At 39.2% G+C, this 15,791-nt stretch overlaps 1 protein-coding gene across 1 annotated transcript in view; it reads right to left on the bottom strand.

Annotated features, from left to right (window-relative positions):
• Positions 1–290: 290 nt before the first annotated feature.
• LOC131413380 (sodium-dependent phosphate transport protein 1-like) overlaps positions 291–15,791 on the bottom strand; it is a 62,950-nt gene continuing 47,449 nt past the window's right edge. The window contains exon 13 of the mRNA XM_058553912.1: positions 291–954. The gene's annotated coding sequence lies outside the window, so the exon portion shown is untranslated. The remainder of the gene's footprint in view (positions 955–15,791) is intronic.

Raw genomic sequence — 15,791 nt, 5'->3', positions numbered from 1 at the left:
AATGTGTTTTGTTTTAAGCTACCTGTTAATACAAAAGAGTCAAAAAGTTAAAAAATTAAAAAGTTTATAAAGTTAAAAAGTTACAGTAAGCTAAGGTTAACTTATTATTGAAGAGAGAAATTTTTTTTAATCAATTTAGTGTAACCTAAGTGTGCGGTGTTTATAAAGTCTACAGTAGTGTACATTGATGTCCTGACGTTCATATTCACTCACCACTCACTCACTGACTCACTCAAAGCAGCTTCCAGTCCTGCAAGCTCCATTCACGGTAAGTGCCCTATACACTTTTATCATTTATACCATATTTTACTGTACCTTTTCTATGTTTAGATGTGTTTAGATACACAAATACTTACCATTGTGTTACACTTGCCTACAGTATTCAGTACAGTAACATGCTGTACAGGTTTGCCAATGAGCAATAGGCTATATACCATACATCCTACGTGCGTAGAAGGCTATACTATCTAGGTTTGTGTAAGTACACTCTATGATATTCACACTATGACGAAATTGCCTAATGATGCATTTTTCAGAATGTATCCCCATCGTTAAGTGACACATAGCTGTACAGAAATATCAGATTTTCCACTGGCCCACACATCTACAACACACAGGAGTGAAAGTTGAAAACTGTGGAAAAGCTCTTTCACAAAGTCTTAGAATAAAATTTTATCTTATTGTGCTTGTTTATTTAACCATCATTCATAAAGCAACTGATGCAGAGTGGAAGACAAATAAACCTGCATTTAAAATTCAGACACGTTACAAACAATACACGATACAGAAGAGATGCACACAGGGTGTGTTGTCAGGGAAACTGGCCTCCTAGGAATCCACATGCCGTCTTCTTCTTTGGGCTGGTGACTGCCCCTCAGTTCCAACTCATGTGCTGGTTCCTCTTCCCTTCAATAAGGAGATTGGTCCCAGGCTCTCCTAGTGCTCTGTTTTACACTAAGTTTTGTAGAGAAAGAAAAAAGGACACACAAATGTCACTGGTGAGTCCTTGTACTCAGTGGAAGCTTTAAAATAGTTTAAAGAAATAGTCTGGCTTAGTATATTTTTCTCAAGTTGTATTCGTTGTTCTAATGATATGTTATCCTAGGCATTTGTTACACTTCTCTCCTCTTGACATAAAAATATATATGACTGGTGCAATTTTATCATCCTTCTTCCTCCCTACTCTCAAAAGTCTATGTGTAAAAGGTCTGAACAATTCCAACATCCTACTAGGTCCAGGCACATGGTATGAAACCATCCACCATTTGCTTTATATCTATGCTGTATCCTGAAAAGAAAAAAACATTGGACACCTATGGGGTTTGGAACTCAGGTAGTTTGATGTTGCTGCTCTCCCTAATAAGAATACATTTTATCCACAGCAATAACAAGGCACACTTTTTGTATTTTACTAAATTCCCATTCTTTGTAATCAATTTGTTACAAAAAAAATGAAAATAAAACTTCCCTTGTGATCCTACACCAACCACACCCTCTGGCCCTGCTCAGAAGGATCCCCAAGAAACTGCCGTACCCCGTGGCAACTGGAACAGCGCTATCTGGTAAAATGGACTGAAACTCAGCTTCACCTGGTTGGCAGGCGTCCATATTAACTCATCTGGTGTCATATTCTCCAAAATCCAAAAGGGGGAATTGGCCAAGGTGCTAAACTGGTGCATTAATCCAGGGTCCTATCTGGGGTAACAATGAGGAAGGCACACACTATCTTTCCTTTATGTTGAACGTTTTATACTTTTTTGTGTTTGGAGTTTTATTAGTTACTAAAACATGTCATTCATACTAATAGACATTTTCTGGGTTTCCCAATAGAAACAGCTACTTACATTGCCTAACAGCTGTCTATAAGTACTCCAGATGTGTTTCTACATGTTAGCTGTATATAAGCATTTCTTATCATAGGCAGTCATGATGCATTTTATCCAACGGAGGTGAAATGTTACACAACGCTGTCCTTTCACTAGGCAAAGAGAGAAAATTGGACATCTTTCGCCACAATGTCACTGTTTTAAGTGCACATAATCCATCGGAAGGAGAAAAGTATCTTTTTTTCTCCTCTTTTCTGGGATGGCCTACATTTGGACAAATTTAGGGTGAATAATTCTGAAACAGGGTGTATGACAATGTTACCTACACTGGAGACTTTGATATAGGTGGCAATATACAACAGATATAGAATTCCAAAGTGAGGTGTAAGGGTAACTTACAGATATTCTTCAGGATGTGATTAAAAGGAACAGTAATATGGTTCTAAAACAATTTAGGATTACATAAAAGTGAAAGCCTCAGGAGAATGGAGATGGATAAAGGCTTTGAAAGAATATAAAAATGTGTGTTTTTCCCCCCAGGGCCAAAAACAAGACAAGGATGTCCATTCTTGCCACTTCTATTCGACATTATAATAGAGGTTCTAGGCAGGGCAATTAGGCAAGAAAAAGAAATAAAAGGCATCTAGATTGAAAAAGAAGTCAAACTATATTCACAGATGACATAATCTTCTACATAGAAATTGTAAGGAATTCACTAAAAAAGAGTTAGAAGTAATAAAACAGTTTAGCAAGGTTTGAGGAGACAAGATCAATATACAAAAATCAGACATATTTCTATATACTTGCAACAAATAATCCAAAAATTAAACTGAGAAAAGAACTTCATTTAAAATAGCACAAAAAAGAATAAAATACTTAGGAATAAATTTAACAGAAGAAGTGCAAAATTTATACTCTGAAAAGTACAAAATATTGTTGAAAGAAATTAAAGATTTACATGAATGGAAAAACATCCCATGTTCACGGATTGGGAGACTTAATACTGTTAAAATGGTAATACTCCTGAAATCGATCCATAGATTCAATGCAATCTCTCTCAGAATTCCACTTGATATCTCTGTAGAAATTGACAAGCTGATTCTAAAATTCATGTGGAATTGCAAGGGACCCAGAATAGCCAAAACAGTCTTGAAAAAGAAGAACAAAGTTGGAAGACTCATACTTCAAAACTTTCTACAAAGCAACAGTAATCAAGACAGAGTGGTACTGGTATAATGATAGATACATAGACTAGTGGAATAGAATTAAGAGTCTAGAAATAAACCAATGTGTTTATGGAAAGCTGATTTTTGATAAGGATGCTAAGACCATTCAGTGTGGAAAGAATAGTCTTTTTAACAAATTGTGCTGGGACAACTGGATAGCTACATGCTAAAGAATGAATTTGGACCCTTAGCTCACACCATTTACAAAAATTAACTCAAAAGATCAAAGACCTAAATGTAAGAGCTAAAACAATAAAACTCTTAGAAGAAAATATAGGGGTAAATCTTCACAACCACAAGTTTGGCAATGGTTTCTTAGATATGACACCAAAAGCACAAGCAACAAAAGAAAAAATAGATAAAGTGAAAAAATTAAAAAATTTTGTGCATGAAAGAACCCTATCAAGAAAGTGAAAAGACAACCTCAGAATGGGAGAAACTGTTTGCCAATCACATATCTGATAAGAGTCGAGTACCCAGAATATATAAACTTAACAACAAAAAGACAAACAAATCAATTAAAAAATGAGCAAAAAACTTGAATAAATATATTTCCAAAGAAGATATAAAAATGGCCAATAAGCACATAAAAAGATGCTCAACATCCTTAGTCACTAGGGAAACATAAATCAAAACCACTTCAAACCCAATAGGATGGCTATAATAAAACAAAAACAAAACAGAAAACAATAAGTGTAGGGACGTAAAGAATTAGAACCCTCACACATGGCTGGTGGGAATGTAGAATGGTGCTGCCACTATGGAAAACAGTTTGATGGTTCTTCAAAAAGTTAAGTATAGAATTACCATACGACCTAGTATTTCCACTACTAGGTGTATACCTAAAAGAATTGAAACAACTGTTCGCACAAAAACTTGTAAACAAATGTCTATAGCAGTCTAATCACAATAGACAGAGTGGAAACCACCCAAATATCCATCAATAGATGAATGGATGAACAAAATGTGGTATATCCATGTAATCAAATATTACTCAGCCACAAAAAGGAATGAAGTACCTCTACATGCTACACCATGGATGAACCTTGGTAACATTTTGCTAAGTGAAAGAGGCTAGTCACACAAGATGTGTTATATGATTCCATTTATATGAAATGTCCAGAATAGGCTAATCTATAGAGAGGATGCATTAGAAATCAGATTAGTTGTTGCTTAGGGTTGGAGGGATGGGGGGATGGGAGAGTGATGGTAAAGATACAAGGTTTCTCTTTGTGGTGATAAAAATGTTCTTAAATTAACTGTGGTGATAGTTGCACATATCTGCGACTATACTATGACACATCGAATTGTACAGTTTAAATAGGTGAATTATACGGTATGTGAATTATACTCTTTATGTGAATAAATCCACCCTGCCTCCCTCCAGGGTAGGTGGATGGTTGCTCGATCCCACATTTATAGCTGGGATAAGCCTTTAATGAAAGCACTTGGAGTAGATTTCTTTCTTTTCTTTTTTTTGGTGAGGAAGATCAGCCCTGAGCTAACATCCATGCCAATCCTCCTCTTTTTGCTGAGGAAGACCGGGTCTGTGCTAGCATCTATTGCCAATTCTCCTTTTTTTCCCCTTTTTCTCCCTGAAGCCCCAGTAGATAGTTGTATGTCATAGTTTCACATCCTTCTAGTTGCTGTCTGTGGGACACGGCCTCAGCATGGCCCGACAAGTGGTGCTACGGTGCGCGCCCGGGATCTGAACCCCGGGCTGCCAGTAGTGGAGTGCACGCACTTAATTGCTAAGCCACGGGGCCAGCCCCGGAGTAGATTTCTGAGGAACCTGATAGCGAGGGGCTGTGGCTTTCCACCAGAGGGGCAGGGCAGACAAAAAGGTGAGCGCTGCATTGGAAGTGGATTGTACTCGATTTTGTCAGGCCAGAGGGTATATTAGTGTTTCTTGTGGACCAGATGCAGGTCACAGGAGAGGTAGTTGGCCCCAAGGGACTACCTGGAAGGGCGACAGAATATCCACAAAGAGCGACCCGTGTGGAGTGGCGGCGAGGAGCCAAAGGAGATTGCATCGAGGCCTCTTGTGCACAAAGGAAAGAGTCTGCTTGCATCATCTGCCAGCCCAGGGAGCATGAGGCATCTGACAACAGAACCAGGTAAACAAGAAATTTCTCTACTTGCTTTCTTCTCCTTCCTCTACTTATTATACCTAGGAGGGGCCAGAAATGGGGTCAGCAAACTGCGGGGTGAGGAGAGGAGAAAGAAGAAAATGGTCACACCCTTTGCATGAAGGAGATGGTCTGTCTGCAACTACGTCCTGGCCAGAGAGACAGAGAAGGAGTCTCATACTTGAATGATAATTGATGCGCTGAATTATATATTGGAATGAGTATTTTCTATTACCTAACGGGGAATGTGTGCTTGCTATTTAAAGTGACCATAGGAAATTTTATTTGACCACAGGACTTTTTATATGACCACAGTGCTTTAAAAAAGGGGATGGGGGAATCCAGACTTTTCATTCTTTCCTCACTGAGCAGGTTCAAAGGGAAAGTGCAAGCCCTTCCCCTCTCCTCTTCATTTCCTGAATGACTTTCGTCAGAAGTTATTGGGGAGAGGAGGAAACAATCGGCAAGTTAGGCTGCTCCATTGCAAAGACGGATTAAGGCCAATTGATGCCCTAAGCACAGCCCAACACTGGTTGTCCCCTTGGCCCTTCCATTGCTTAAAAGAAAGAGCTTAAGGGTCTCTTTTACAAATCAGGTGATGAGTTAAATGCTAGGCAGACCCAGCCAGCTGTCAGGGATATGACACTCTCAGACCATGAAACGGAAACAAATGTGGTACCTGATGACCAAGCTTCAAATCAAGCTTTTAAACTTTAGTCACTCACCATGTCAAAGACAACTTTTTTCCCCCAAATAATTTAGAGTAAAATCAAACACCATAGATAAAGACAATTGCAAAAAATTCTATTAAAGTTGAATGTGGAAGTGAAAGAGTTAAGGACATGACAGCTAGGAGAGAAACTCTGTGGTACCTCTTCTCTTGGTGCCCTAAACATGTTCTTATTTTGCCTAATGGATAATCCAGGGCTACCCCAGCAGGGCACGGTGAGGAGCGTCAGAGGCCATGCAGGGTAAGGACCGTTCATGCAGGAGGACAGCCTGGTAGAGGAGGCTGAAGCCTGATCAGAGTATGGAGGGTGTCTGTGCTGGGTCACAGCCTGGCACAGGGTCTTGGAGCCAAAGCCAGTTGAGGAAGGCTTCTAGGCAGAGATGTGCAACCTATTGACAAAGATTCTCCCCTTGACCAAACTCTAGCCAGGCTCCTCTGAGCCCTCTTCTCAACTAGGCCTCCACCTAGGTCAATAAAGACTTAAACAAAACACTAATATAGTTTCTAACAGCTCAAGGCCACATTTCTAGGAAGCCTCTCTTAAAGCGCTTGCCTGAGAAAACTCAAAGCTGCTAAAAGAATTTGCCATTTGTTCCAGCCAACCTCTGAAGATACGACTCCTGTCTCCCAGCCTCTGGGGGAGGGTAGGAGCCTAACTTCAGTCAGCACCAGTTGGCAAACCCAGATGAGTTTCATTAGGAGCCAACCTCCTTCCTGCTTTCTGTAATTTTTCACTTCTCTGACTCTACTGAGCCCTTGCTCATCCCCTTCCCTGTTCCCTCATTTTCCCTTTAAGATACCCCTCACCTTTGTACAAATCAAAATTAAGTTCAGATCATGCTAGACTTGTTCCCCTAGTGCAATAGTGTATCACTGATTAAAATCTGTCCTTACCACGGTAAATAGTGTCCAGCTTTATTTATCTTTGACACTACTGTAGGATGTCAGCACCCAAGAGAGTTGAGGAGGGTTTCCATGCCCCAGAAGGGGTGGCCCAGGGTAGAGTGTCAGAGCATGGATAGAGAAAGAAGGCATCTACAGGTGGCACGATAGCAAGGGGGTGCAGGAACAGAAGAGGAATGAGGAAGGCATCTGTGGAAGTGAGAGGATAGCAATGGCAATGAGAGATTGGTGATATGTAGATGGATTGATTAAGTAAATATATATTCTCATTACACATACACATACACACACACACACACACACAAATGCCAACTATGCAAGGTGATGGATATGTTAGTTTGATTGTGATAATCATTTCACAATGTGTACATATATCAAAATATCACATTGTACACCTTACGTTTTTATTTGCAAGAAAATAAATAAATAAAAAATTTTTAAAAAGGATAATGGGGGCTCATGCTGAAAAAGAGAGTTACAAATATGTTAAAGTAGAAAACTAGAATGAACCTTGTGGTGTTAGAGTGAAATGGAAGTACTGGTGTAAATTCATAGGTGTTGATAGAAAGACAAGTAGATGGATAGATAGATAAAGTATGTATACATATATAGTCCCTAACTTGAACTTGGTTTCTAAATATTATTCTCAAACATTAAGAGGAACCAGAGCTTCTTCAAGAGATGGTTGATTCCAGGGCTTGGCCAAGGAATATACAAGATAAGCCTAGAATGACATGTTGTGCCAGAAAGTAAGGAAATGCTCAAAGAATGACGAAGAAACCCCCACTGGCCAAATCTGAGACAAGCTGAGCATCAAAGTAAAAAATAATGGTAGCATATTATAAACACTGAATAAAACAGGAACCTATGAGTCCACACTGAAATAAATAAGTGAATAAATAAATAAGTGAATGAACAAATAAATAAGATGTGAAATGGAATACATACACAGTCCCAAAGTATCTTCTCATGACTACTTATTAATTTTAATTGGAAAAGGAGTAACTTTGCTGAGGAAAAACCCAACAGACACCATCTAAATCAAGAGAAGATAATTAACATCGTAAAGAATGGTCCAGGGGCCAGCCCGGGGGTGCAAGCGGTTAAGTGCCCATGCTCCCCTGCGGTGGCCGGGCGTTCGCTGGTTTGGATCCCGGGCGTGCACCCACGCGCCACTTGTCAGGCCATGCTGTGGCGGCATCCCATATAAAGTGGAGGAAGATGGGCACGGATGTTAGCCCAGGGCCAGTCTTCCTCAGCAAAAAAAGAGAAGGATTGGCAAATGTTAGCACAGGGCTGATCTTCCTCACAAAAAGAAAAAAGAAGGGTGCATATCAGCCTCACGTGACTGTCATATGAGGATCCTGAGAAGGATGCAGTGACACCTCTGTGGTATCCTTATCTAAGATGCCTAACTTGAATCTAATCATGTGAAAACATCAGAGAAACCTCAGCTGAGAGACATTCTACAGAATAATTGGCCTGTACTCTTTTTTTTTTTTTTGTGAGGAACATTAGCCCTGAGCTAACATCTGATGCCAATCCTCCTCTTTTTGCTGAGGAAGATTGGCCCTGGGCTAACATCTGTGCCTATCTTCCTCCACTTTATATGGGATGCGGCCACAGCATGGCTTGGCAAGTGGTGCGTTGGGCTGTGCTCAGGATCCAAACCTGTGAAGCCCCCGCGGCCCCGCCAAAGTGCAGTGCGCAAACTTAACCCCTACGCCACCGGGCTGGCCCTGACCTGTACTCTTTAATCATATCATTAAAGTTAAGGAAAGACTGAGGAACAATTCCAGAGTTAAGGAGACTAAAGAGACATGACAACTAAATGAAACATGAGATTCTGAACTGAATTCTTTTGCCAAAAAAAAAAGAATCCTGGTACAACTGGTGAAATGTTAATGGGATCTGAGGATTAGGTAGAAATGTATCAATATTAATTACCCGATGTTGATAGTTGTTTTGTGGTTAGGTAGGATAGAAAACACATCCTAACATATTGGGGCAGGGGAGGGGATAGTGGGGAGGGCCATCATGCTAGCAACTCACTCTCAAATGGTTAAGGAATAAAAGTTCTTTATACTATTCTTGTAACTTTTCCATAATTTTGATATTTTTTTCAAATTAAATAGTAGAGGTAGGAGATAAAAGTATAACTGCATTTTGATTACATTCCTCAAGTCATATTTGTTCAACTTATTGGTTTTGATTTTAATAATGTTCATCCAGGCATTTGATAAACATCTGATCTAATACCCTAACAGGTTAATAAAGCCCAGAGCCATGTGTCTGGAAGATGGCGGAGAAGATCTTACTCCTGCTTATGTTCTGTCCATAGCACTATTCACTTAAGGAATTCATCTTGGTGATTTATTTTTATCAGACAAAGATCCTCACAACTTGCAAAATTGCATTTCCTAGTTTATCCTTGATACTTAGAAGCTCAAAACTAAATATAATGTTCAGTTGCCATATCAATTTCATCCCAGTTTCCTTGTAATATTAACCTTTTCTTTGATCTAAAGAGTTTAATGTCAGGAATGTAAGTCTGCTTTCAATATTAAAAAATGCATTATATTAATGATTCATAGAGGAGAAAAATATGCAATCATCTCAATAGAAGCTACAAATGCGTTTGACAAAACTCAATGTCCATTCTTGGTTTTCGATTTTCAAACTCAAAAAGAATAGAAAGGCAATTTGTTACCATAATAAAATACCTATTTTAAACTAACAATTAATTTATTACTTAGGAGTAGAGCTAGAGTCTATGCATTTAAAGCCATCAGGAATAAAGGAACACTAATAATAACCCATTAGGTAAGTTAGTTCTGGAAATTCTGTTAGGGGCAATGAGCCAAGGGGAAAAAAAGAAAAAAGAGATTTAAATATCAAAAGAGAGGAAACAAAATTATTATTCTTATTTGCAAATGATATGCTTATCTACTTGAAAATCCAAGAATCAACTCACAAACTATCCTAACAAGATAGCATAGCCATAGTAAAGTTTTTTCAGTTAAAAAAATAAATATATTCAAACGATATCTTTCCTACATCCAAGCCCAAACTTTTAAGAAAATATAATAAACAAAAATCACATTCAGAAAGTATAAATTAAATTTTATAAGAAATGCATTGGAAGTATATGAAGCAAACTGCAGGACTTGACCGAAGGAGAACTGAACCCAAGTTCAGCAGAGGGGACGGTACTATGTTCTTTTAACAGATTGTGCTGTTATAGCTATTTTAATTTCTCCCAAATTGATTTAGCACAATCTAGTGCAATTAAATTGCAATTTAGGGCAATTTAAACACCTCAACAGGTCTTTTAAAAGATGCCCAATTATTATAAACTTTCCTGGAAGAATAAACAGCTGATACTAGATAATAACATTTTCAAAAATAAAAATGAGAAAGATTGTTTGATCTGCCTGACGTTTACATATGTTAAAAATTTAAACTAATCAATATGTTACATAACAGGTCCCAGTAACAATAGATATTAAACTAAATATTAAGCTCAGAAATGGATATAAATATATGGAAATTTATTTTACTAAAAGTTGGTATTTTAACTTAGAGGAACAAAAATGAAGTATTCAAAAAAGTGATGTTGGTAAAATTCAATTACTTGGAAAGCAAACCCAAATCCCTACTTAAGCCATTCAATAAAGGTCTGTAGATAGAAGTAAAGACACTTAAAAGAAACCATGAATCATCTAGAAGGAAACATCTATATGCACTTACTTCTTTCTCTCCTTTCCCCTCTGTATGGGCTTACAAAATTCTTGACAGTGGCAAGGCCACCAACTGCCCTAATTGGTTGGCACAGCTGATTTTAAAAGTTTGCAGGATTCAGCATCCGGGTCCACTTCCCAGTAGTGGAACCATACCACTCATCCATCAGTTGCCGTGCTGTGGCAGCGGCTCACATAGAAGAACTAGAATGATTTACAACTAGAATATACAATCATGTCCAGGGCTTTGGGGAAGAAAAAAGAAAAAGAGGAAGATTGGCAACAGATGTTAGCTCATGACAAATCTTTCTCTGCAAAAAAAAAAAAAAAGTTGGGTGCCAGCCTGGTGGTGTAGTGGTTAAGTTCACGTGCTCCGCTTTGGTGGTCCAGGGTTTGCAGGTTCGGATCCCGGATGTGGACCTACTCACTGCTTATCAAGCCATGCTGTGGCAGGCATCCCACATATAAAGCAGAAGAAGATGGGCATGGATGTTAGCCCAGGGCCAATCTTCCTCAGCAAAAAAGAGGAAGATTGGCAAGATGTTAGCTCAGGGCTAATCTTCCTCACCAAAAAAAAAAAAAAAAAAGCTCGCGGGAGATTAAACTCTGCTATCCCAGTCCTTGTTGTCCTTCCTGCCCACAGGCCATGTGGCTGTGATCATGTCAGAGGAGAAGTCACACACTTAAGTGACTGAGTCCACTGGCAGGTGCACAGGCAAGGGGAACCTTTTCTATCACTCTTGTGGCTTCTTTCTCTGCCACCAGCTTCAGGGAGAGGCAGAACTTTACAGTCTATTTCTCTTTACAGATCCAGACACATTCACCTAAGTCTATCAGCTCAAGAAAATCCACTTATATCAATAAAACATAACACACAAAAGTTGAAAAAACTTAAGACCACATAATTATACCTTTTAATTTATAAACCCTCTAGCCAATTAAGTTTTTTATCATTATATGAACTACTGAATAGCCTTACTGATACTGATGCCCCACCCCACCTCACCCCCTAACAAAGGCCACTATGACAACACACCATGAAGTGAAATGCTGAGAGCTCTGTATAATGTATATAGTTATGTTTCAGCCTCTCAGAGTGTACCAACTGTCAAAGCCAATGCTCCTCTCCCTGACCTCCCTCTCACTCAGCATCTCAGAGGAATTTCACACATGGGCCGGAACTTGCTCCTTCCTGACACAGGTTCCTGAGGGACCTCATTCACTTGGTTTTCTTCCTACCTTACCGGCCACTTTATTGTCTCCTTTTCTGTTTCCACCTACTCTATCAGGTCTCTAAATGTTGGAGTGTCCTAGGGCTCGGGCACTGGGCCCGCATTTTTTTTTTTTTAAATAATTTTATTTATTAATTTTTTCCCCCCAAAGCCCCAGTAGATAGTTGTATGTCATAGCTGCACATCCTTCTAGTTGCTGTATGTGGGACGCGGCCTCAGCACGGCCAGAGAAGCGGTGCATCAGTGCACGCCCGGGATCCGAACCCGGGGCCGCCAGCAGCGGAGCGCGTGCACTTAACCGCTAAGCCATGGGGCCTGGGCCCGCATTTTTGTGCACAGAATTTTTCCTAGGTTTTCTCAACTACATGCCGATAACCCCAAATGTCTTTCTCCCGCTTGGACCTCTCTGCTTTGTTCCAGACTTATATGCCTCCCTGCCCACTGGATAGCTGTGTGAGATTCCTAACAAGCAGTTCCAACTTAATGTGGACAAAATCCCACACCAGTCCTCCTCCCTCAAAAGCTTTCCAATCTCAGTAACTAACATCCTGATTCACTTAGTTGCTAAAGCCAAAATCTAGGTCCCATCCTTGATTCTTCTCTTTTCTGCACAGTCCGTAATCTCCCTGCCCTGTCTTGCCAGCCCTGTCTACCTCCAGAATGGGTCTGTATCTGACTGCTTCTCACCATTTTTCTGCTTCCATCCTAGTCCATGCCACCAGCATCTCTCACTTGAACTTCTGAAACAGCCTCTACCCTGTTCTCCCTGCCTCCACTCTTGTCCCCTAGAGTCCTTTCTCTAGAAGGTGGCCAGTAGGATCTTTACAAAGTGTTAATCAGGCAAGTCACTCCCCTCCTCAAAAGCATTTAATAGATTCAATTATAAACAGAATTAAATTCAAACCAAGCTCTTACCATACCTGCAAGCCCTATGGGATCTGACCCATAACTAGCTCCAAAACTTAATTCTCTTTACTCACTAGTGTGAAAATTAATAAAGGGAAACCTCACTTAAAATGGAGTCAGGAGGCCAGAAAGGGAGCCCTCACAGTACTACCTCTCATGTCAATTACAGGAAGGATTGTCAATTATAGACCTCAACAGAAAGAACTCCTCAACAGGAAGAATCATCATTTACAGACCCCAAAAGGCAGAGAAGTACATTGTATCCCCTACAAAAAATCGACCATCCCAGCAACTCAGCCAATGAGAAACTGTCACCACCCTGAATTCTCGCTTTCCACCAATGGACTTTTGTTCAAAACAACCCCTCCCAACTTCTTCCTTTTTATCTATAAAATAAAGTTCCTTTCCTTTGCTTTCTGGACTTACCTACACCTTTTGCTATAGTTTGCTTGTCTCGAATTGCAATTTCCTTTGCTATTTCCAAATGAACTCATTTTTGCTGATAAAGTAACTGGCTGCTTTATTTTTAGGTCAACACTAGATTCCAGCCCACTGCCCTCTGTTTTCCCTTTTAGGTGGACTGAGCTCATCCCCATCTCAGGGTACTTACCTCGGTTATTTTTTATGCATGGAGTACTCTCTCCCCTGATTTTATTATGACTCTTCTTCTCATTGCTGAAGTCTCAACACAGATGTCACCTCCTGTTCCTCCAGCTACAGCTGCTCTCCCGGGTACTCTCTATCATGTTACCCTACTTCATGTTCTTCATGGTATATCAGTACCTGGAGTTGTCTTAACTTTTTTAATATAGATATCATTCATCTCCCTCTTGCTCCCAGCCCTGCCACACACACCAAAACATAAAGCTCTTTTAAGGATAGAAGTCCTGACGGCATCGCTCACTTCCTATCCCAGCACCTGAATATTAGACAGCAGGTGTTCTTAATCTGGGGTCTGTGAACTTATATAGAAAAAAAAGTTAACATCTTTATATCCCTAACTACTGACTGAAATTTAACAGTTCTTTCCATGATGAATATATGCGACAAACCATAGCAATATTAGCAGTGACTAATATGACTTTGATGCCATAAGAAGTCACAGATATTTTCTTATGGCATTATTATTATTATCAATACCTCAAAATACACTGTTTTGCTTGTCACTATTTTAAAATTACTATAGTTGTATTAGACCTGTTGTTAGTTCTCATTATTTAACGAATTAATAAAGAAGCATATATATTATCATAAATGTGCTTTTTAAATATCTTAATAAGTATTTCAACGTAATTGTTCTCCTTTGGAGTTCTCTGCATTATATTCTGAATTGAGGTCCATTACACAAAAGAAGTTGAGAAGCCCTCCTGTAAAGAACTTCCAGAGGCAGAATGCATGTTCCTTTACACAGCTATTGTCTCTGGAGGCCACTGAAATAAACTCAAAGAAGCAAAAATAGAAAATTGCAAAAACTAGGGAACTGCCTCATGCCAAAACCAACAAGGACTATTTGCTGAATTTGAAACAATGAGGGCCAAATGAAAAGATGACATTGGGAATCAACTTCCAGTTGCCTACCAGACTCATGGGCTGGGTGCATTCCTCAGGAAATAAGAGGGAAGTGTCCTAGGCCAGGGCCTCCACGATCTTTCCACCAGAGTGAAGTGAAGCAGTAGGAAGTGCATCTGGGAACCACATGAACCCTTGCAATTCTGGTGTCCCAGGCCCTTTTGCTGTGACCTCAGGGCTAGAGGAGGAATATGTGGTTATGACTCGGCCCTTGCTTATTTTCCCCCAGCTTCTTAAATCAAGATGGAAAGTTGAGATTGACCAACTTTGCAACAATGGATCAATTTAACTGTGATGGGAAAAATATTGCTGATGCTGCAAACAAAATGCCTCTGTACTGCCTAATGGCTGACAGCCTTGAAGATGCAGGTTGTTGAAGAAACAACCACCAGGACAACAAAAAGCAAGGCTAAGGAAAACATCTCCTGAACTATCATGCTACCTGTGCTGGTGTTCCCTGAGCTTTCACCTAGCCTAGGATCTGAAAGACGGATTTAAAGCTTCGAGCCCTCCAGCTCCAGCCTGATGGGAAGATGAAAATGGTGACCAGGTAAACAAAGAGAAGAACTGAGGAAATTCTACCACACCGTGTTTGGGGAATTACAAGCTCAGGTAGAATCAGTCCTAGCCAGAGAAAAGTAATTAGAAAAGTCGAATGTGTTAGATATTTTGGAAGGAAAAAGAAGGCAGAAAAAGAATATAGCATGCTAATGAAAAATGAACACATTTTCAAAGAAGATTTCATTAGAGAGTGTAAGCACAATCAAAATTTAAAATATTCCATAAACTTTCTGAACTACAGAGGCAGGCAAGGGGGCAGGAGGAAGAGGAAGACCACAGAGATAATGAGGACATTTTTTAAGGGAATATAAAATAAAATGACAGAAAATGAAGATATTTGTAATGATAATGAATGCAGTTGGATTAAATTCATCTATACAAGGGAGACAGCACTCAGTGGGTGAAATAATTGAGCCCTAAAATGTACCATTTGTAAGAAACACATATTAAATGAAATGATTCAAAAAGGTGGAATTTAAAGGCTATGAAAAAGTATTCTACAGAATCTACAAGAAGCACACACAAAAAATTTGATGTTGTGCTATCAATATCAGAAAGTCAATTAAGAGTAAAAATCATATTATGGAAAAGGCCGATATTTTACAAAATCAAAATTAAATTTCCAATTAAGTTATACTTGTCAAAATCTTTTTGAAATTGTAACATTACATCAGAATATTCAATAATAACTGCTTTGACATAAACAGAAATTAATAGAAATAATAATGGAAAACTTTAGTGTAACTTTTAGTATCTAATAGGCAACTATGTAGAAACAAATAAGATTCATAGAGTCTGAATAAAGTAATATGATTGCTGCCATGGCTGTGCCCAACTCTATACCATGGAAATAGAGGATAACCCTTTGCTAATGCCTGTGGAATATTTCCTAGTGCTGTTATGTGCTTATTCATAAGGACAATCTCAGCAATTTATATGTTAAAATATTTGTTCTAGCTCCCATATTTT

The sequence above is a fragment of the Diceros bicornis genome, chromosome 14, assembly GCF_020826845.1.
Source record: "Diceros bicornis minor isolate mBicDic1 chromosome 14, mDicBic1.mat.cur, whole genome shotgun sequence".
Lineage (NCBI taxonomy): Eukaryota > Metazoa > Chordata > Mammalia > Perissodactyla > Rhinocerotidae > Diceros > Diceros bicornis.
This window is presented reverse-complemented; position numbering and strand designations above follow the sequence as displayed.